The sequence below is a fragment of the Megascapheus bottae genome, chromosome 1, assembly GCF_031878675.1.
Source record: "Megascapheus bottae isolate mThoBot1 chromosome 1, mThoBot2.hap1, whole genome shotgun sequence".
Taxonomy (NCBI): Eukaryota; Metazoa; Chordata; class Mammalia; order Rodentia; family Geomyidae; genus Megascapheus; species Megascapheus bottae.
In genome coordinates, this window is record NC_143509.1 from 63,963,123 (window position 1) to 63,987,067 (window position 23,945).

At 39.0% G+C, this 23,945-nt stretch overlaps 1 protein-coding gene across 7 annotated transcripts in view; it reads left to right on the forward strand.

The window, feature by feature from the left end:
* The window catches only part of Zbtb20 (zinc finger and BTB domain containing 20), a 703,280-nt gene that overhangs the window by 534,416 nt on the left and 144,919 nt on the right, over nt 1-23,945 (forward strand). For 2 of the 7 annotated variants that reach the window (XM_090346099.1, XM_090346074.1), the window contains exon 1: nt 3,427-3,468. The exons of the other annotated variants lie outside the window; for them this stretch is intronic. The gene's annotated coding sequence lies outside the window, so the exon portion shown is untranslated. Of the gene's footprint in view, nt 1-3,426; nt 3,469-23,945 lie in introns of those variants that run through there. 7 annotated transcript variants of the gene reach the window in all.

The window sequence follows — 23,945 nt, forward strand, 5'->3', positions numbered from 1 at the left end:
ATGCCTTCACAAACACAACTACTAAGATCCTTACTCACAAGGAAAAGCAGCCCACCAGGAAGGTAGCCATGTCTTTCTGTTTTGTGGCTTTGTATCTCTCTCCACATCCCTGTGTAGACCCATAGTCAAATTGCAGAAGCCTTTACTTACCAAGATGCCTAACACCACAGAAGGCTTTTGGTAAATAGTAACTCTTATCATTAGCATTTCTCCACTCTGGGCCCCTTTGTGATAGCAACCTTGTGGACATTTTAAAGAGAAATTCTAAAGGGTGAGAAAGAGAGAAGTCAGGACCTTTTAAAGCAACTGGTGTGTGTAGCCACTCTTAACCACTTAAGAATTTGCTTTCGTTTTTTCTTTACTCCTGATTTCAGCTTGTCACATTTTATTGAAGCATCCTAGAGGCAATTTAAAGAGATTTATTTCTCCCTGCACCCTGAAGTTCAAGGATAAATAACTTGGGGTTCATAGATGATTTTCATAGGGGTCCAGAAGCTCCTTGAAACTTGGTAGTTTTCAGTGGTCTTGGGAGACGGATTTTTCCTAGGAATCTTGCATCACTCACAGGTGTGGAAACCCTCTGCCCTAGAGCATTATGTAAATTGAAATGAGACTGACTAATTTTTAAACTTACAATTAATAATTTTAGTTCCACGGAGATAGTTACTTTTTAATAATTCCTCCATGAAACAGATTCTACTTTGCACCATGTCGCTTTGCTGCTCTCATCATGCTCATATACACACCTTGTTTTAACATCCTGGAATGTTTGGCTTTATAGCTTTATATCCTTTGCCATATAGTTGTGTGCTGAACTTTGAATAGTCAGTGCAAGTGTTTCAAGTCTACACCAGGCATGGTGACTCAAATCTTTGATCTCAGCACATGGGAGGCTGAAACAGGAGAATTTGCAAGTTTGAGGCCAGCCTACACTACAGAGCAAGCCATTGCCTCAAAAGAAGCCTATGAGTGAATAAATCAATAAATAAAAGCTTTAAATAATATGTGATTCTATTACAGAAAATTCTTTGCATTTCATATCAAAACAACTTACCTAGGAGGCCAATATAGTTAAGGTGGGAAGTGCATGTATCATTAACAGCAATTTCAATTAAACCCAGATATTTCTATGTAGTATAATACATATTACAAAGTCACTTAGATTATAATTTAGTCAAGAAGAAGATGCCTTATGACTTTTTTTGGCCTTTTGACTTTTATGAACACTTATGAATTGTATAAAAAAATCACAAGATTAAATGTTTCACCTTCGTATCAATTTGGGTGTTGATATTACTATTTTGTGTTAATAGGTAAAGATAATTATAAAATTATTTAATAAAAATTTTACTTTAAGTTGGTTCTAACTTGTCTTAGGCTATGACATACACTGATTTTTCTTTCGATCTTGGATTCTTATGTCATTTGACGTCAGGAAAGTCAGGAAAGACTTTTTCATTCCAGACCTTCAGTGTATTAGGCAATCTAAGTGCAATTTACATTGAGCTGTTTTGATCACATCAAAAAAAAGTCATAATTTTGACTGATTATTGTGAATAAGTTGTTCCTTGATAATTTTAAAAAGTACCCATTTCTTATTGAACATTATTACCTCCTCCCTCATTTTTCTCCCACTTTCCTTCCTGTAACCCATATGCTGAGGAGAGGAATTGGGGAAAGGAAAGTGGGAGAAAAATGAGGGGGGGGTAACAATGTTCGACAAGAAATGTATTCATTACCTTACATATGTAACTGCAACCCCGATGTACATCACCTTGACAATAAAATCAAATTTTAAAAAAACATAGCCAGGAATAATTTTGAAAGATCATAATGTATCAATGGGGGGTAACACAAAGTAAAGAAGGAAGAAAAGAATTCAGTTATCTAGTGTCTTGGTTTGTAGGAAAGATAAAAATTGTAGACCTTTAAAGTCTTTGAAGACTTCTCCATTTTTGTTTTGTATTTCAACTTTGTATGTACTTTCAATAATTCATATAATCTAATTATCTTGCTTAAAATTTCATTAAACCCATCAATTTTGAGAAACAGTTTAAAAGCATGTTAGACCCCCAGCCTTTCTGGAGCTGGAGTGAGTTGTGATCCAGGCTTGGGATTTTTTTCTTAACTCTTCTCGTTCCAGGAGGAGGCTGTCACTCTTTAACTCCTCCATGTACACAAGCAGATTTCACCTATGCCACATAAAGGAAACCATTTCTCTGGAGAAATCTCTTCCTCAATACATTTGTTTAGAGAGCTTTTAGAAAAGTAACATTTCTTGAATTGGTAGTTTTCTGCTTCAGCAATTTTTAGTGCAAAGTTACTTGGTCAGGTCTTTTAGTAAGCTTGTTTCGCATATTTCTTAGAGGTCTTCTTTGAAGTGCTTACAAACTTCCTGCCAGAGAGATGAGATTCACTAAGAATTTAATAATCTATTAAATTTTGAATACATTCTAAATAGAGCCAAGATAGACTCTCCTTTGCTTTGTCTACTAATTTCTTGCAGATTTTGTTACTTTCATTTGATCTTAAATTTTCTTCAAATTTATCCTTAATTTTATCTTTCTATGAGAGAATGAGAATCATAATAACAATGAATATGTCTTTTCTATCCCATGGTACTTAACATATAATATGAAGATTATAGAGGGAGATTCTTAAATTTTAAACACAAAAACAGATAATGTGTAAATCAATTCTTTCAAAACCCAAACTTTTCATTATTAGAGATGTGTTTGGAAAAAGAGGCTTCAGTTTTTAAAACTCTTTGTCATGATTTCTCACCATCAAAGGAGCATTCCCAGGCTGGAGAGAAGAGGTTGGAGAAAGCAGTAATTGAAAAGGAAGCCAGAGCACCAAGTTTCAGCGTGGCTGAGGGTCACCAGTGCACAGACATGTTGAATTTGTCCAGAGGGTCTTCTAGGCATTAAATTTACCCTTAAAGAGAAAAAATATATCAGGGTCAAACTCATATATCTCAAAAGTAGCTGGAATTAAAAATGTACGATTTTGCACCGATAGACATTTTCTGTGTCCATGATGTTCAGTAAGGTATCTGTGGCTGAAAAATCACTTGAACTGGGCCTAGTGTGATTAAGGAACTCAATTTTTAGGGTTCACTTAAATTTTGAAAAATTTTAAATTTAGACAACTCTAGCTGGTGGCAACTGTATTAAGTGGTGGCCCAGTTCTGTGAGAATGATATGGACCACACTCTTGGCTTTCCTTGCTCTGGCAAGTACTATTGTTAGCAGGGAGTCACACCTTTGGAAAATTTCTCTGAGGCTGACTCCCCTTTAATCTGGGGCTACATGTGACCAAATCAGCTCCTTTGGTAACACCCAATCCCTTAGGTACCCACATTTCCTTTTTTGTCCTCATTGTGTTATTGTGTGTTTAATTCATTTTTTTGTCCTTTGATTTTTCAGAACCTTGACCATCAGTCTGTCATCTGTCCCCTCCCATTATGTAAGTAAAACTGTTGGTTTTTTTTTAATCTTTAAGGAAAAGTACAAATATGAGTTATGAAATTTTGGTTGCTATCATCATCTGTTCTAGTTTATTTTGTTGTGGTTTCAAGCATTTCTTCAGTATGTGTTAGCTTTTATGTGTACATTTGGAGTTGGTACTAGTGGTGGTATTAGAGTTGCTTCTTACTGATTTCCAGTGTGTGTATTCTGATATGGCTGTGGAACGGGAGGAAAGGAGAAGATAAGGCTTTGCCAGTGTCCTTTTTTGCTTTCCTTTAGAAGGAAAACCATTTGAAAATACTGTTAAAGCCAGGCACTAGTGGCTCATGCCTACAATCCTAACTTCTCAGAAAGCTGTGATCTAGGAATCATGGTTCCAAGCCAGCCTAGAAAGACAAAACCATGAGACTCTTACTTCAAATTATCCAGCAAGAAGCCAGAAGTGGAGATGTGGCTCAAGTGTAGAGCACCCACCATGAGAAAAAAGAATTCTGAGAAAGGGGCCCAGAGTTCAAGACCCAGTATCAGCATTAAGAATGAGAATAGGGGGACCAGGAGTTTGGCCTAGGGGTAGAGTGCTTGCCTAGCATGCACAAAGACCCAGGTTCAATTCCTCAGTACCACATATATAGAAAAAAGCCAGAAATAGTGCTGAAGCTCAGGTGGTAGAACTCTAGCCATGAAAAAGTCCAAGGACAGTTCTCAGGCCCTGAGCTCAAGTGCAGAACTGGCAAAAAAAAATAAAAAATGAGAATAGGAATAAGGTCAGTGGTCTAAGGCAAGTAGTACCAAAACTGCCCTTTACTTTGTTGCAGTTCCTATTTACAAAAATCATCATTCTCCTAAACTAGAGCTTACATCCGACAGCCAGATGTCAGCCAGTTAGGCTTTTGCTCCACTGTCAATCAATGGGCAAGTATTTATTCTTCAGTTATTCATCCATCCCGAAGTCCAACCATTTTTAATTTTACCTTCTAGATCAGAGCTTTCATTTATTGACAAAATTTATAATATCCCTTTACTAAGACAAACAAGACTGAAAAGTAAATAGGCAAAAATTTGTTTGCAAAATTATAAAGTCTTGTAGGAAAAGAAAAAAGAAATCCAGGATTTACTTCCAGGAGATTTATAGAAGATACTGTTCTCTTTTGGTAAAGATATAAGGTCATTGGGGAAAGAAATAAGGAAATGAAGGAGGAAAGGAAAGAAGAAGAGAGGGGAGAGGAGGGAGGGGAGAGGAGGGGAGGGGAAGAGGGGGAGGGGAGGGAAGGGGAGGAGAGGGGAAGGGAGAGGAAGGGAGGAGAGGAGAGGAGAGGAATGACTTGGATTTTAAATGAAGGGAACAATCATTGTTTAAAAAACAAACCAGGCTGCACTAAGTGGTTTTGGATAAATAATACTTTGAGCTATGGGAAAACAAGTTCTGGGGCAATAAACCAAATAATCAAAGTCACAACAAGACATGCCACCCAAGAAATCCTGCAGGGAGTGACAGTTACCTAATATGAGAAATAACCAGCAGCATCCTTCTGGCAGCAGCTCACTGTCCCTGTTCACAGCATCATATCTTACTTCCCTGACTCTCTACTCCAATGTGTTTCTTGTGTTGTAATCATTCTCACAGATAGGAGCTTCCCATGGCATTTGTTTACTAATGTGGCTTCCCTGAACCCCTCTAGAAGCCAGTGGCAAATACATTTTCTCCAAAAGATGTGACGACTAAAGTCGAATGTGAAATTTACTGTAACAGAGAAAGGCAGTTGATTCCACTTTCCAAACATGGGTGCTGTACATGCTGCATTCATGGCACAGGGCTGGAGTCCATCTACCAACCCCAGTGTCTCCCTTTACTCTCTGCTCTGTGAGTAGATAGAGCCAGTCCATCAATGCTTTGGAGGATATTAGTGTGCATACTTTACGGTTACCATGTTATGTCTTCACATCCCTCCCCTCAGTTACCTAGCACTGTGTATTTCTGGGCCTCTGACTGGCAAATCATTTTCGTTACAGTTCTTTTGTGTAGAAACAGCTCATATAATAGCTCTGTGTTAGACAAGGCATTAATCCACACATCCCCAGTATGAGTCAGCAGCTGTGATGACGTCAGCTTGTCCTGGCCAGCCTCAGACACCAGCACTACATGAGATCTGTGTGTCACCTATTGGAAAGCAAGTGGAAAACCTTTGAGACTTAAAAAAATAGTAATAATAATCATTGAAAGGCTTATAGGGAAATGTGAAACTAATTCTGTGCTGCATCAGCCATCAGTCGAGCAGCTTCTGGATAGACCCTATTTTTCAAGCTTGGAAAAATGACCTGTAGTGAGCTATAGTCCATTTATGTACGCATAACCTTGTCCCACCCCTGGGCCAGGCTTCATGCTTGCTTGAATCATTTCATATCCTAAGGCTGCCTTTATGTCAGCAGGGTGACAGGGGCTGTGACAGTCCTGCTGTCCTCAAGTGCCCTATGGACATAGCTCATGGCTCCGGGGGTGGTTCCCCAGGGGCCCATCAAATGGAAAGGAAACGTTCCTTGGGAACAGATCAGAACATTATCTCCCTGGTGCGTCTCACTTCAAGTGCTGTTCAAGGGCTTCTCTAGACAGGTGCAGAATTCAGCCAATTTGACCTTGTCTCCTTTGCACTGAATTTAGTCCAGTGTCCCAATCTGGATTTGACCCACATTTGAAGAGGAACTGAATGAGCTGCCAAACTTTCCCCCAAGAGTTTTCCATTCCGTTACTCTTCAGCAGAAATGGAAAAGAGCTCTCGATAACCTGCCATGCTGCCTTGAAGCAGGTGGCACAGACCTGGCCTACTTGGGAAACCCAGTTCTCATAAGTTAGGCTTCTGTTCAATTCAGACTCAGATACATTCTCAAGCACAGTACCTTTTCATATTAAAACAATTAAAGTAGCTAGGTGCCAGAAGACTCACCCCTACAATGCTAGCTACTCAGGAAGCTGAGGGATCTGAGGACTGCAGTTCTGAGTCAGCCCAGGCAGACAAACCTAAAAGACTCTTTCTCCAATTAGCCATCGAAAAAGCCAAAAGTAGATCTGTAGATGAAGTGATAGAATGCTATCCTTGAGCTTAAAAGCTCAGGGGGCATTGTTCAGGCCCTAGTTCAAGCCCCAGGACCAGCACACAAACAAGAAAAAGTACAACTTTTTTTTTTTTTTGCCAGTCCTGTGCCTGAGCTCAGGGCCTGAGCACTGTTCTTGGACTTTCTCAAGGCTAGAGCTCTACCACTTGAGCCTCAGCACCACTTCCGGCTTTTTTCTATGTATGTGGTACCAAGGAATCGAACCCGGGTCTTCATGCATGCTAGGCAAGCACTTTAACCACTAGGCCAAACTCCCGGCCCCGAAAAAGTACAACTTTTAAGAGTGATTATTTGCTACCTTGATGACAGTCTCTGTTAAAAAGGCCCTCATCCATCCCCTTTGCCCCTGTTGCTGTCATTCCAGCCAATCACCAATCCCTATGGTAACCATCAGCCTTACTGCTAGGATCCTCTGCCTTCCTTAAATTGCTAATTGTTTCCTACCATGTTTATAAAATCTGATGGCACTGCCATGATCATACATGGATCCTTATTTAGCTTTCAGTCAACAAACATTTATGAAAAGCTGGTTGTTATGAAATGCTTGATTCTGAGAACTAAAGTAAGAAATACTTCTTGTGAAGAAATTCACATCTAGAGCTGAAAAAGGTATAGTTTGGCAGTAGGGTACTTGTCCAGCAGACGCAAAGTCCCTGGGTGCAGTTCCCAGCACTTCCAAAAGACAGACTAAAATACATTCTTGCAGCTTAATAGGAGAGATAGACAAATGAAGGCAGGCTACCACCTATGTCCGCAGAGAAAGAGAAAAGAGTGCTCACCTGCATGTGGTAAGGTATCCAAAATGGTTCTTAAGATCAAAAGAGTAAAAAGGGATTTACCAGTGGATATAAGAGAGGGCCAAGAAAAAGGGTCATAATCAGGAAAATACCATGAGCACTTATAAGTTAGTAGGAGTCATCAAGTAGCAGCCAGATCCAGAACCCTGAGTTGTCTCATGTGGCTGGAACATGGTGGTTAAAAGAGAAACATGAGAGACAGGGCTGAGAAGCAGGCAGGAGGCAGATCTAGAGGCAGATAGAGAACCGAGCAAGGGAGACTGGACTTGTTCCTACAGACTCGGGGGCTGGAGAGAATCTTAAGCAAATGTATGTTCTAGGAAGAGCACTCTGATAGTAGTGTAGATGGCTGCTGAGAACAGGGAAACCGGTCAGAGGTGAAACTCAAAGGCCTGTTCAGCATCTGGGGGTGGAGTGGAGGGGAGCAACTGTTTGGGAGATTGGCACAGGCATTAACGTTTGCACAATACTAGCTTATCTTGGAATACTGCATCATCCCTGCCTTCTAGGAGAAAGGCAAGTACATTATACAGGGCCAAATTTCAGGCCAAAATACAGCCTTACAGGAACCTTACTGGAGACTCCAATTTGAACCAGAGCTTCTTCTGAGCAGCTTCCTCCTGAGTTGCTGTGACAGGTGAGGTGGAGCTGTGAGTCATGCTTCTCCAGCCTGTAATGGCCATAGGGCAAGGGAAACAGATCCTGAAAGACATTGTTCGTGTCCTTTTCTCTCACCTGAAAATGAAACCGTTTAATAATGTCTCCCCAAAGTCAGTCAGTGCCGTCATTTGCTATCATTTTCCTATTGCTGCCTTTCTCTGATCAGAATTTCCAACCCATTGAACTGAATGGCAACTTACACACAGCCGGGTGTTGAAACAATTCAGTATATTCATTCCTTTTCTCTGAATTAGAGTTCACCATAAGCATACTTTTCTCTTGTTCATTTGGGGCTGCCAGGACAATTTACAGGAAATTTTCAACAGCTTATGTCTCACATACCATGTTCTCTTTTGCAACAGGGAGAGATGTGTGGGTGTGTTTAAGTGTTCATGTATTGCTTTCTAGAGAAAGGTTTTAGAAGATGAACAAGATGAGGAGCAGGGACCTTTTGAAAGCCCAGGTCCCCCAGTGACCTGAGTGCAGAACGTAGGCTGGTGATCAGATGGTCAATTATGTGTTTGTCAAAACACAGTGGGCTACATTCCAGACTGCCAGCTTTGGAGGCCCAGCTTCTGCCAACCAAATGTCATCTGGGAACATGCAACACTGGGCACTGTGAAGGAGTTTGAAATAGACCATGCCACAGCCAACCTACTGCCAGTCTTATAGCACCAATATGGCATGCACAGCCGGGCCCCATGTTTCAGAGCTCAGGAATTCACTGTACTCAATTCAAGAGGTCAGATGGGTTCATGTTTTCAAAGCCTGTGTTCTCTGCTTTGAACACTGTGACTTGCTCCTCAGCAATTTCCAAGGGATTTTTCCAGTCACATCTCTGTGGAAACCACTCTTTTTGTGATGGTTATGAGAGCCTTGTAAATGTCCCAGAGGAGAGGGGAAAAAATAAACTTGCACTGACAAAGACTGTGATTCCTACAAGGGATTCCAACTCTTAGGAAATTACATTAAAGGTGCATAGCTTTTAAAATATCAGGAACCACCTTGGCAACTTATAAAAAGCAGAAGGGCTTTGCCTATTTTATAAAAGTGATTTGCATATACCTGCATAAATAATGTCCCCACCTGTACTTTTATGCATTTAGGTTGAATAAATTAAGTTCAGTGATCTTTAAAATATTCACTGTCTTTCAATGCTCACACACCATTTTCGGGACCCTTTTGCCTCATTTTTTCCCCTGCTAAGGTAGTAGTGGCTATTTTTTTTAATCTTTTGACTAATTCAGAGAGTGAAAATAGGTGAATCTACTATCTAGGAACATTATCTCCCTTTGCTTGCACTGCTTTTAGCCTTGTTATCTACCAGAACATGAGTTCTATATATTTTCAATAAGACAAAATGGAGGAATAGAGTAGGAAGGTGGAAACACAACACAATATATATAAAATATATGTATGTATGTGCATATATACGTATATATACATATATAGACACAAATTCATACACACACACAAATTTACAACTCAGAGACACATTCATACTAACCTTTTCTTTCATTAGCCTCTCTTTACAGCCCTTTTGAAAATCATCTAGCCACTAACTCTTATCAGTTACAACTTGGGCCTTTAAATCAGAACCTGAACATCAAGTCAGCTGCACTCATCCTCATCCTGTAGATTTTAGTAAGCACATACTAAGTATAAAGAATCATGTTTAGTGGGAAGTTAGAATATAAAATAGGACACTGCCCTTGCTTGTTCTAAAGGAACTTAAAATTGAGTTAGCAAATGCATTTATACTGTTCAGTGGTTTTTATATGCATGAAAGACAATAAGTGACTAAGTTCCAGAAAGAATGACATAATTCAGGAAGTACTAGAGCATTTCAATCTTGAAAGGGAGTCTTCAGGGCTGGAAAATTTCATGCAAAATGTAATTCATCTGGATTTTAAGAGATGAAAAGGAAGAAGAGAAGGAGGTGGAGGAGGAGGAGGAAAATGAGGAGGAAGAGTAAAAGGAGGAATAATAGTAGTAGTAATAGTAAGATAATTGCATTTGAAACAGAAACATGGACCTAAGTGTTGGAGTATTTCTTTAGCATTAATATTCTCCATACAAGTTCTAAATCTTTTGTTTACGAAGACAAAAGAACTGGTAGCTAGGAGCCAAGTGTGGTAGAACACATATGTAATTCCAGCCACTCGGGAGAACATCAAGTTGGAAGCTATCCCAGGCAATGTCAATAAGATTGTGTATCTCAAAAACATGTAAACAAATGGATTGGGGACATGATTCAGGTGGAAGAGTGCTTGCCTAGCAAGTTGAAGGTCGTAGGTTCAATTTCCAATACTAACAACAACAGAACAAAACAAAACAAAACAAGATAACTAGAGAAACATACATTTTTAGACATATTTAGACATGTTACATTTATCAAGATGCACTGTATTCATAAACTACCTGTTGAATGATATCTCTTTGGTGCAACAACTAAAGATAATAAAAATATTTTTTCAAAAGAATATAGCTTAACTCTAGAGACAAACTTGGCTCCCTGACACCCTTTACTTGAGAGAAGCCCTCCAAAGGAAAAATGTGGCTCTACATGGAACTAACACTTTACCAGATCACTATACTAGCTCTCACTAGTTAAGTAAAAACAGGAAGGATGATACAAAACTCCCATGTTTAGCTTGTACCTAAATGAGAAATATGGGCCAAGGCTGTCTTAGCAACAGATTGTTTCTTCTCCATGGAAAAGCATAAGGAAAGAGGCAAGATGTGAGGAGTGTTTAGAAAACTTCCTCCTGGAAAATAGGCATGAAGAAGTTGCCTTGGTCAACATGTTGATTCATTACTGGCAAACAAGAGAAAGAAATACTGAGTGGGGAATAAAATGGAAATCAGAGCCAAGAGGCCTAACAAAATTCTTTCCTAAGTATACACGACCACAGTGGTTATCCGAGTTCTAGATAAATCTACATTCAGTGGCAAATGAAGCTCTTGGCATGGAAGTTCTTAGATAGGATCATAGTTTGATAGACATCTAATCATCTAGTAGAGAAAACTGAAATCCATAAAGGTCCATTCAGAAGGAAGAGCTTCATGTGATCATACCAAAATCAGCCTTGTGTGGTGGTACATGATTGCAGTCCCAGCACTTGGGAGCCTTTCTCATACATAGGGAGACCACATCTCAGATAAACAGGGAAAAGGGGGAGAGGGAGAGAAGGAGAGAGAGAGAGGACAGACAAGTACCAACACCAAGAGGAGTTTCAGGGGTAGTGGGTTAGGGCATTAAATACTCTTAAGAGGTCTGGTAGATCAAGGGCTAAAACCAAATACTTTGGATGTCCTATTGATGTTGACAAAGGCTGTTTTGTTTATGTAATAGAAACACTAACTTATTTGTAATGGAATGAGGAGAGAGTGAGAGGGGAAGAAACAGAGCAACTGTCAACATCTCTTAGACGTTTTGCTGTGAAGAAAGGAAAATGTGCTAGGGTAATAATTCTTGGAGGGGCAAAGCAAGATCAAAAGAAGGTTTAGAAAATAGAAACACCACTAGGTTTTGAATGCCAATAGGAAGAACAGCACAGAGAGGAGAGATTCTGTATGCAGGAGTGAGTGAGTGGAAGACGGGACGATTCTTAATAAGGCTAGAGAGACGGTTCCCTGCGTGTGAGTGGAGGAACATGGTCAGGATGCCTCCTCTGTTAGGAGGAAGGATAAGGCAGGTGCCTGCCCTCATGGATCTGCTGCTGACAGCTCACAAGGTATCTGTCCCACCTACTGACTTCTGGGGGACAGGATGGGGTAGGTGGGAGAAGTTGTGCCAACCATAAGTGGAGAAGAGATCTGATGAAAGTAGAGGTATTTGTTCTGGGAACAAATAAGATTATAACTGAGCAAAGAAGCATACTAGTCCTCTTCTTGGCCATGTAGAATGCCCAGCTCCTTTCCACCACCTCTCTCCTCTTCCTCTCTCATTACCAAATAATTGTTGTACTGCCCTCCCCTGCCCCGCAATCTACTCTCCACCTACTACCAGTCCTCTCATATGCACCATGCATATATGATAGACAATCAGATCATCTACTGTAAATCTCATACAATGTGAATCATCTCTAAATTTTAAGAGCTGGCAACGAAGTTTGTACTAACAATAGAAAAGAAAGCCAGATATGTTGGTTCATGTCAGTAATCCTAGCTACTCAGGAGACTGAGATTGGGAGAATTGAGGTTAAAGACCAGCCTAGACAAAAAGTTCATGAGACTCCATCTCAACTAATAAATAGGTAAACAGAACACTGCATGCCTATCCTCCAGATAGGAAGAAAAGTATAAACCATCGGCCCAGGCAAAATGTAAAGCAATAGGATGAGGGAATGGCTTCCGTGAGTGACAGCCTGCCTAGCAAGGGTCCTTACTTCAAACCCTGGTACTTGTAAGTGTGGTGGTGGGGTGAGAAGGAGTGGAGAATGAGAAACAGAGACAGAGAGAACAGATTAGAATGAGAGGGGAAAAGCAGAGGGAAACCGGTAGAGATAGAAAGAATGAATGCTAGACCTTAGGTAGCCTCTCATCCTCTTTATTCAAGGAAATTCTCATTTGAAAGCAGTAAATGAGCCTCTGTTCTTAATGTTGACCATCAGTCTTCACAAACAGCTCTCAGACCTAGAGATATGCCAGAGGATTTCAGACAGACACCTCAACTCCAGCAGCTTCTATGATAGAGGTCAGAGGCAGGTAGAAATTCCAAATTTACCACTAGAAGTAGTATCCCTCATTTACACTTATTCTGAGAATTATAAAATGATTGTTTAGAAGGAGGTGGTTGCTGTGATGGCTATCTGCATGTAAGTACATTCTATTTTGCCTGATCTCTGTAGGAAATGGCATTAGGACCATTTGCCTCCAAACAAAATTACAGATATATCTGGGGTGAAATTTGGCAGCTGTTGAATGAAGCAGCTGTATTCCTTTTTAATATTTACTTCTTTCTTGATTTTATAATTCACATTTATTGTAAAATATTAAGAAAATATAGAGTAAGCAGAAAATATCCATAATCCTACAGCATAGAAAAAACTATTAACAATTTTCTCGACCACCTTCTTGTCTCCCCTAGTATTTTTAAAATTCGGCATACATTTTTGTATAAGTATGTACCATATTTTTAACTCAATACTGTATGATAAATTTCTTATGTAATTAGGAACTCGTTGTAAATATCACTGTATAAGTAACAGTCTATACAAAACCCCCAGAATTTGCCAAATTATGCACTCTATAAATATTTACAGTATTTCTTGTGCTTCAATGTTTTGTATTTCAAAACATCTTAAAGTAAGGGCACAAGGTATGCCTCAACCAGTAGAGTACTTGTACTTGCCTAGCAAATACAAGACCTTGAGTTCAAATTATAGGACTGGGAAAAAATCATTTAAAGCAGGAATAACAATGCATCATATTAATCTGAGTTTTTCCCTTGTCAAATTCAGAGGCAATTTGAAGTAGGCAGTAATATCAGCCACCAAGAAACTGGTCAGGCAATATCACCCTTAAAAAGAGCTAGTAATAATTAATGGCAATAAAAGTCTAGTAGAATTTCTAAGTTTGCAAAGTTTCTGTAAACTCTTCTTTATCCCAAAAGAAAAAAATGTATATTTTTAGTCTAAGAAGTGTTCCTTTAATTTTGCCTTGATTTGTAACACTAGAGGTGTAGGTAAAGAACAAAGTGAAATTCTTTCAAAATGCTTGGAAAGTCCATAATACCCATTTATCTGTCTTTTTTTTTTCTTTCTCTGTTTTTGTCTTACTCTTTCTACAGCGAAAGGAAAAGAAACTTTCTGTTTGGTAGTCTTCTTCATGTAAAATTGTATTAGCCATTTTTCCATGTTAGTAAACACAGGTCCATATTATTATTACAGCAGCATTATAATCACTGTATGGATTCTGTATTGACTTAGTCACTTACCAATGGACATTTGGAATATAGAGAACTTTCTTTTTTTTTTACTAAATAATCCTACATATGTCTAGGTTATATTTTGCCAACTGTGGGGCTTGAACTCAAGGCCTGGGCACTGATCCTGAGCTTCTTTTGCTCATGGTACTCTACTACTTGAGCCATAATGCCATGTCTGGCTTTATCTGTTTATGTGGTACAGAGGAATTTAATTCAGGGAATCATGTATAGGCAAACCATTAAGCCACATTCCCAGCCCTGCATGTATTTTTAAAATATACTCATTTCATTATTTCCTTAGAATAAATTTAAAATAGTAGAACTACCAAAGTAATACTTGCAATGCTGCCAGTAAAGTTATCAACAGAGACTGGTATCTCCATGAATCCTGTTGTTTTCTATTTGAATTCTCTCCTATAAATGAATCCTTTAACATTAAGCATATGAAATGTATTTCCATGTATAAAGCCAAAACTTGAAAATATTTTAAATTTATTACATGAAAATGAAAATGTTCACAGAAACAAATTTAATTGGGAAAAATATTTGTGACATAACCACTTTCAGACTGGTTATAAATCAACAGTGAAAATATTTTTTATTTCTATTAATAGTAATGTTTAAAATTATGTATTTTGTTATATAGCAGTACTATTTATATTTTCAACATTTATTAATTTAATATTTATTTTAATTAAATATTTGGAAAGGACCCAAGCAATCTAACAAGTGCTTAATACCTTAATCTGAGTTGACTCCAAGGTCACGTGACCTCAGACCCACTCTCCTTGTCCTCTCAGGAATACCACCATGCAGTGGGAAGCAAAACACCAGCTGGGGAACTGTGATGTTTCAAGATGGGCCGGAGCGTTACTTCTTGGTTACATATATTTATGAGAACACAGACAAGTTGTGCACTCATACAAATGTGAAAACGCTCATCTGTGCTCTGCTGTCAGACTCCAGAATCAGTCAACTATCACAAAGGGAAAAATACATACTGGCAGCCTGGCCTTATCCATGTCTCCAGGATAGAATTGACACTATTTTTCTACCAGATTTAAATAGAAATTTCTGGATATTCTCATAAAGTGCTAGAGGCCATGTCATCAGTGTCCTCCACCTTTCCCCTCTTTGTGGCTCCCATGTGTATTACTACATACTGAATGAGATAGGATATTTCAGGGGAAGTGCAAGACGCTAGGGAGCAGTGCTGTACTGACAGCATCACCCCAGTGTCCATAGTACAAACTGTGACAGTGTGTCTTGCCTAGATTTTAGGACAGGTCACTTCGGGGCTCTCAGGCTGAGTTTTCTGCGTGTTTCAGAGGCAGACATGATACAAAGCTGTTCTGAGTAGCAATTGGAGCCTTCCTTCTGCACAAAGTCCAGTTACAGATGACAATGAAAGGCGAGGGATCCAGGACACCTTCTCCTCCTTTTCCAGAAAATTACTCCAAGAAAGTCATGTGTGCCTTAAATCCCCTTAAATAGTACCTAAGAGGGAAGAAGCAGGAAGGTGTTTATATGCATCTAGGCCAGACGACTACAGAACATGGTAAAAGCTTGGCCTACAAATGGCTTGTTTTCTCCCTCAGTGTTTACACACCGCGTGAGGTGAGAGTGTATGGTTATGGACCAGGCTCCAGTTCTGCTCATGGCTGGAAGAGATTGTGAGTCTCATTCAGTGTACCTACTGCTAACTGTCTCACTTTCTTAATGATGCTCTTAGAAAACTTCACACATGATACAACTGCATCTATAACGTAGCAATGTTAACACTATGTGTGTTTCTCATATTTGTTTCCACCCTTTTCTCTTCTTTTCCAAAATCTTCTAATGAAAACTGGAATATGTATGTGAATGTGTGTATATACATATATTAGCATTTATCTCATACATAAGGAGCCTGCTTATTCACAGTCATTTTGCCCAAGTATTTATAGAGGCAAACTGTACACGAAGTATTGTAATAGTGAAATTAAGAGTTTAGGTCCATCAGGTTGTCTTTTTCCATACTTGGCCATATTGGTCTTACTTGTTCTTTCTAGTGTGGGATAGGGAGTACAAATCAATAGTACCTGTCTTGCTCTGATATTTACTTTGACCAGCCTTCCAGACCTTTTACACTATAGAGAGTTAAAATAGGTTCTACCTCCAGTCCCTCTTAATAAATTTCCAAGCTTTTTGGCACATGGAAAATAATTACCACCTCTAATTTAAAACTGACTTCAAAGAAAGAGGTGTGTGCCTTCTAACGGAATACAAGTAAAATGTGTTCCTAAATCTTTGATATTATCCTTTAGTCTAGGCCACAGAAGAAATATAAAAATAAGTAACGGAAAGTTTCCAGTCAGATAATTTTGTGGGATTCCCCCACACACACTTTATTCATCACTACTACCATTGATTAATGTCCTCTACATTGGGCCTTCACCAATGCCTAGCCTTCTACCAGTCCTACACTATAGTGCTTCTCATGTAAAGATCAAAAATATCTTAACACCACTTAGTATTAGTGAAGTAAAATGGATACCATTTCTGTACACTATCCATCCATCTACCTTCAAAGAACCACCTTTCTCATTGTAGTTCACATTACTCACCTAGAATAAACACCACACCAGTAGAACACAGCGGGATATATATTTACTCTTCCAGCCCAAACTTCTGATCTACCCAGAAAAGAAGATCCATTCATATGTGTCACATCCAGAAAACTACTATAGAGATTTCAATCCTAGTGCAGTAAACCAAGAGAAATCTTATTGACCACAATTATTTGGAGACTCCCCTTTGTCCTATCAAAAAACACCTTGAAGAATATTTTTGGAGTTATTTTAAATGTTGGATCCTGGCTTATTTCTTCCTGTAAAATAGAGAAGGGTGGGCTAGACACTGATGGCTCAGGTCTATAATCTTAGCAACTTGAGAGGCTAAGAAGAAGAATACTGAGGTTCAACACCAGGCCAGGATAAAAGTTTACAAGACACTTCCTCAAACCATAGCTGGACATGCTAGTACATACCAAGCTGGTGGGAGGCTGAGATGGAGAGGATTATGGTTTCAGGCTAGCTCAAGATTAGTCTTTGAGATTCCATTTCCATGTAAGGAAGCTCAGAGGTAGCTTGGGCCTATTAAAGCCTGTTTCAAGAATAACCAGCAGAAATAGGGGTGAAGATAGGGCTCAAGTAGAAGATCTCTAGTCTCACAAGCTTGTACTTTGATTTTTTGATTTTAAGCCCTAGTACTGGGCCGGGAGTTTGGCCTAGTAGTAGAGTGCTTGCCTACCATACACAAAGACCCGGATTCGATTCCTTGGTACCACATACATAGAAAAAGCTGGAAATGGTGTTGTGGCTCAAGTGGTAGAGCTCTAGCCTTGAGAAAGCTCAAGGACAGTGCTCAGGCCCTGAGTTCAAGCCCCAGTATTGGCAAAAATAAAATAAAAACCCAAGTACTGCTCCCTCAGCCATTTAAAAAAAAAAAGGGCACTGGGTACGCAAGTGGCTCACATCTGTAATTCTGGGTACTCAGAAAGCTGAGATATAAGGATCATGGACAGGTTAAAGCCAACAGCCAGGCAGGAAAGTCTATGAGAATCTTATCTCCAATAAACTACTCAGAAAAAGGCAGAAGTCGTGCTGTGGCTCAAGTACTAGTAGTCTTGAGCGAGAGAAGCTTGAGGTTAGAGCCCAGAGTTCAAGCCCCAGGGGAAAAAAAAAGAAAGAAAGCAAGAAAAAAAAAAAGAAAGAAAGAGGAGCGAGAAAGCCAGGAGCAGTGGCTCACGCCTAATCCTAGTTATGCAGGAGGCTGAGATCTGAGGATCAAGGTTCAAAGCCAGCCTGGGCACAAAAGGACCTGAGACTTTTACCTCCTATTAACTTCTAGAATACGGAAAGTGAGACTTGGCTCAAGGGTAGGGTGGTAGCCTTGAGCTGAAAAGCACAGGAACAATGCCCAGGCCCAGTAGTACGGTGGTAGCCTTAAGCTGAAGAGCTCAGGGACAGCACCCAGCCAAGTTTAGGCCTCATGACCCACAAAAAAAAAAAAAGAAAGAAAGAAAAAAAGAGAGAAAGAAAGAAAGAAAGAAAGAAAGAAAGAAAGAAAGAAAGAAAGAAAGAGAGAGAGGAAGGGCCAGAAGGAGGGAAGGGAGGGAGGGAGGGAAAAAAGGGAGAAAGAAAAAGGTTGAAGCACAGGAGGAATTTCAATATCAAACTTTAGACTGTATTTCAGAGCTATAGTACCCAAAACAGCTTGGTACTGGCACAAGAACAGGCCTGAGGACCAATGGAATAGAACTGAGAACCCAGATATTAACCCACAGACCTATGGCCACCTAATCTTTGATAAGGGAGCCAAAAAAAAAATATAATGGAAGAAAGACAACCTCTTTAACAAGTGGTGCTGGCATTTACCCAATCGTCCAGAAACAAGGGCATTCTAAATCCACTGCACAATGATGTTCATTGCAGCACTATTTACCATAGCAAAGATATGGAACCAACCTAGATGCTCCTCAGTTGATAATTGGATCAACAAGATGTGGTATTTATACACAATGGAATTCTATGCTGCTGTCAGAAAGAATGACATCGCCCATTTTTAAGGAAATGGAAAGACTTAGAAAAAAAATCATATTAAGTGAAGTAAGCCAGACTTAAAGGAACATAGGCTCAGTGGTTTCCCTCATTTGTCATAATCAGTAGAAACCTTGGGCTCTCCTAGCAGAGATTTACAATAGAACAAAACCTAGATACATGGGCCATATAGTATGATTCGAAAGGAAAGGACCTCCAGGATATAGAAACAAAAGCCATATAATGAATGCTTGTTGTCCTTAATGTACTATGTTGTCTCTCATCTCTTTTGCTGTCCCTTGGTTTTCTCATATTGTTAGGGTATTTCACCTTGTTATCTGATTCATTGTGTATATGCTTATTTGGTTATTTGAACTAGGATACAGAAGAGGGGAAAACAAGATGAGGGGTGGGAGTGGGGGGAGGGTAATGGGGACCAAGACATGAGAAAGGGTATCAATGTATGTGAAGTAATGCACCTTCTATCTGGTGAATATAATGTAAACCTTCTATTAATTACAATAAAAAATATATGGAAAAAGAAAAGGTTTCAGTATTTGGGGAGGACTCAGTCAAAAGATAACATCTTCTAAGAAACAGATATATAAGGGCTGGGAGTTTGGCCTAGTGGTGTAGTGCTTGCCTAACATGCAGGAAGACCCAGGTTCAATTCCTCAGTACCACATACATAGAAAAATGCCAGAAGTGGTGCTGTGGCTCGCTCAAGTGGTAGAGCTCAGACCTTGATAAAATCCAAGGACAGTGCTTATGCCCTGAGCCCAAGCCCACGACTGACAAAAAAAAAGAGAAAGAAATGTGTAATTTTTAACTACTGTAATAAAACAATCTTTCATTAACTTTACTACCTCTAATTTCTGTTCCACTAATGACCAAGAAAGATGTTTGTTGGAGAAAAGATAGAAGGGTAACAACCCCCTAAGAGTATACTCAGATTTTCAAAAAGGAAAATAAGCAATAGAAGGGGAAAAAAAACAACAATGGGCAACGTGACTTCTCTAGCCACACTACACTGAGTTAGGGGCTCATTAAGATAGAATGGAAACCAGAGACTATAGATTTTCATCCATTTCTTGGTTATGTGGGGATTTAGTTTCACCATCTTCTTAGGGTAAAATTATTTTTTATAAAAACAACTTGGTTAGCCAGGTGCTGGTGGCTCACGCCTGTAATCCTAGCTACTCAGGAGGCTGAGATCTGAGGATCACTCTTCACAGCCAGCTGCAATGTAAGTAAGTCTATGAGACTTGTATCTCCAATAAAACGCCAGAAGACCAGAAGTGGTGATGTGGCTCAAGTGGTAGAACACTAGCCTTGAGCTGAAGTGCTCAGAGACAGTGCTCAGACCCAGAGTAAAGCTCCAAGGCTGACAAAAAAAAATAGAACAAAATAACAAAAAAAAAAAGAAAAAAAAAACTTGATCTAAGAATAAAGACTTCCTCACACCACAATCAGAATTTTACGTGGCCTGCTAGCCTTGGGAGACCACGCTCAGTTACACACCAACCTGGAAGTCCAGGGAAAACAGACTGAGTAACTGGGAGGCATGGAGTCAAGGCCAAATGTGAAATGGCTCTTTACTATCTTCCAAAAGCTGTCCCAAATCAGTCACTTACTTCCTTTGTGGACAACAGGCACTGGTGTACTTAAAGGTTAAAGATGTGTTTAAGAGTACTTCTGGTAATCTAGAGATTATTTTCCTAGGACATTGACAGCTATTTTTGTGTGTGGTACAGAACCTTAAATGTATCTCCTACATGTGCACACATGCAGATACATATGAACACACACACAAACACACATACACCATCAATTGATCTTGTGGGCTTTTCTATTGCTATTAGATGCATTACAAATCTGCTCTTAATAGGCCTCTCTGCATTCCAACAGAAATATTTCTGGATCTCTCCTGGCTCCCACAACATTTGCTGGGTGCACATTTAATATGTTTTAGCTTTACTGATTGAAGATGGAATCAGGGACATCTACCTGCACATGACAGTGCTTTGGCTCTTGCAGTTGCAGAACTTAATGTATGTATCAGTAATGAAAATCTTAATTAAGAAAGCTGCATCATTGTCCATGAACACTCATTTTTCTCCCCCTGCAAAGCCCTTTGTGTATTGTGGTATATACCTGGTCCAGACAGACAGAGCCCTCGAAGAGCTTGTCTGGCAGATCTTCTTTTGATTATTAACAGCCAGCAAATGACAAAGTCTCGCCTCCTTTTGTCTTGAAGCCGAGGCTTGGAACAGCAGAGCACACAATGTACTGTAGGGCTTGTTTGTGTTGTTTTTTTTTTAACTTGCTTTTATTATGTTGGTGGGTTTAAAAATCCGACAGTGTTGATCAAAACTAATTTAGGTAACTAAGAGTTGCCAAAACACTAGCAGATGCATATTTACACATATACTTACAGAGAAAAGTAATTTCCCTTATAGAAACAATGCACAAACATTAGAAGAGACAGTTTTCAGTTGCCTTTCTATATTTCTAGTACCTTTGGCCTCCAGAGCTTGAAGTCTGCAATGTGACCTGAGCAGTCATTTCTTTCCCTGTGCCAGTGTGCACGTGCTAACTTATTATTTGTGAGAAGAATGAGAGGCTATGGAAACTGGAATCACTTTATGCAAACTGCTATGTAGAGGGGCAAAAATCAAGACATTAAGATCTGTTTCCTAAAACATGGTTACCGAGAGTTATGTTTATGGTACCATGCTCAGTTGTAGTATTTCAGTAATGCCCAAATCATAAACTTCTAAGTAAAATATTAATTCATTAAGAATTCTCTTTAAAGCCTCACAGCAATTTACTTTTAGAAAGTAGCAACTCATCCTATTAATTTTATGACCTTGATTCATGGCCTGGATGGTAAGTAGAGTCTCGTGTTCTCAGTCACATATGTATCATTTACTCTTCTGCATTCTCTGTCTTCAGAGTTTACAGTTTTCTGGAAACTCATGGATCCCATGAGTTGGGATCAGTCATTGAGTTTATATAGAGTAGGACACACTCACCTAAAAACAAGTAGTAATGCAAATATAGGAACTGTATTCATATATATATATATTATGTTTTGTATGTATTATGTATACTACAATTGAGTCTTAGAACATATAATGCTTGATCTCAGTTATCTTCAGAATATCCATAAATTTGATAATAGTTTTGATAGTAGTTTTATTTGATCAAATAAATTTATTAATAATTTCTGGATCGAGAAAGTTTGTGTAAAGTGTCCCTAAAAAGTTCTCAGAAAATTCTCTGCAAATTTTCCTCTGAAATTTTGTGTAAATTTTCTCTCTGTAAATTGTGAAGGTGTGAAGATGGCTTGGGAAAATTTTTCAACTACTTTGACTTCTTAATATTTTTATTTGTCTTCCTCACATAGTTAATTAAGATAAAAATAACCCTACAGCTTTAAACTATGACCATACTGAGATTGAAAGAGGTAATGTCAGGGCTCTTGATTGCTAGATAGGAAAACTGTGAACAGATCATTAACTCTGACTTTCCTTTTGTGGAACCATCTGACCAATACTGCCATGAATCCTAAAGCCACTGGGTAATAACTAACCTATGTGGGTGTTAGAGGTTTAGCATTGAATATAGTAGTAGTTCATGATATTCTACTACAGCAGTATCTCAATAAATACCCAAGAAAAGAATAAACAAATTGTAAATAAGCAAATAATGAAATTATGTTGAAAGTTCAGAGACTAATTTGTTTTTCTTAAGTTTTCCTTGATTAAAAGGAAGAAGTCTGATAATTTTATTTATTTCTTTTTTGCCAGTCCTGGGCTTCAGCTCAGGGCCTGAGCACTGTCCTTGGGTTTTCTCAAGGCTAGAACTCTACTACTTGAGCCACAGCACCATCTCTGGCTTTTTGCTATGTATGTGGTACCAAAGAATCGAACTCGGATCTTTGTGCATGCTAGGCAAGCACTCTACCACTAGGCCAAACTCCTGGCTCAAGTCTGATGATTTTTGAGATTTTGGTCTTTAACTTTCCACATAGTAAGCTACTTAGAAAATTATGAAAATTCTTATTTAAAATTTGAAAAAATGGATAACCTGTGGAGAATACACATAAGTATATATGTGTGCTCGTATATGTATATGTGTGTATACCCATACATATAAACATAAACAGACGCACTCTTACAGTATAAAGCATATCCCCTACTGTGCATTGAGTAAAAGGGCTTGAAAAAAATTTAATTACAAAAATGAAATGATAAAACACCTGTAGATCAAGTAGGTTTTCTGTCATTTGGCATATCTAGAATTCGCTTAAAACTGAGGCGCAACCAGGCTCATTAATAATGGCCGGCCTTCTGATGAGTTAGCCTCAACTCAACCTCCTTACTGATACCCCATTGTGTTTCCTCGTGGTCTTCGTGCTCAAAGTGGCATACGTCATAAGAAAGTCAAGCAGGCAGAGAAGTGTCTTACAAAAATGAAGTGGAAGGTCTTTCACAACCATATTAGGTAAAGTATAAGGAAGCTGTTCAATGTAGACCCAAGCTCTCCTTCTCTCACATGGAAATACATCCTCTACCATGGTGTAAGTCATCTTTACAGAAACGTGTGCACTAAGGATCCCTTAGCATTGTGCCTGTGTCAGTACTTAATAAGACATTCCTAAAGCCGTATGCAGTTTGTAATATGTAAATGCCCAGGACTTCCATATTTCAAAAACAAGTGCCTTTAAACATAGTGGAGCATTTCTCTATATGCAAACCTCTGTATATAAAAAGGTTTACATTTTAAAACAAACATGTTTTAGAGTTTTATCCAAATTCAGAAAAAAAAGCATCTGAAATATTTAACAGCTGAAAAACACTTTCTTCTTGCTGGGAAAACTTAAACTTTGCTAGGATTTATGCAACTTTAAAAAAAATCACTTCTGTGCTGAGAACTAGCATGAGAAATCTCAGCATGAAAAGTTGTTGGAATTTTTTTCTTCGTAGATAGGTTAATCGTTGATTTTAGAGTGATGTGACAATATACATATGCTTTGTCAGGAACAAAGAATTTCTCATCACATCTAATTTCAAGGGCATCTTCAACCAAAAATTAGGGAGGGAAGATAAGGACTATTTAAGTAGTGATCCAGTATCTAACTACACAGGTTGAAGACACCATTCCTTGAGGACAATTTTGTTTCTTCAAGGTCTGGAAACAATGCTATCCCTGAGCCTGCTCCCATCTCAGAAGCCTAACAGTATTTGTTGGAGTACTGTCTCTGCTGTGTGTCTCACAGGAAAGCCCTGCTCGGGATGGTGTCTTGGACTTTGTTTTCTGCTTGGTTCAGCACTTCAGTAAGTGATCTGTTACCTGCCATTATGACCTGCATGCATTTGCTGAGCAGTTTGGC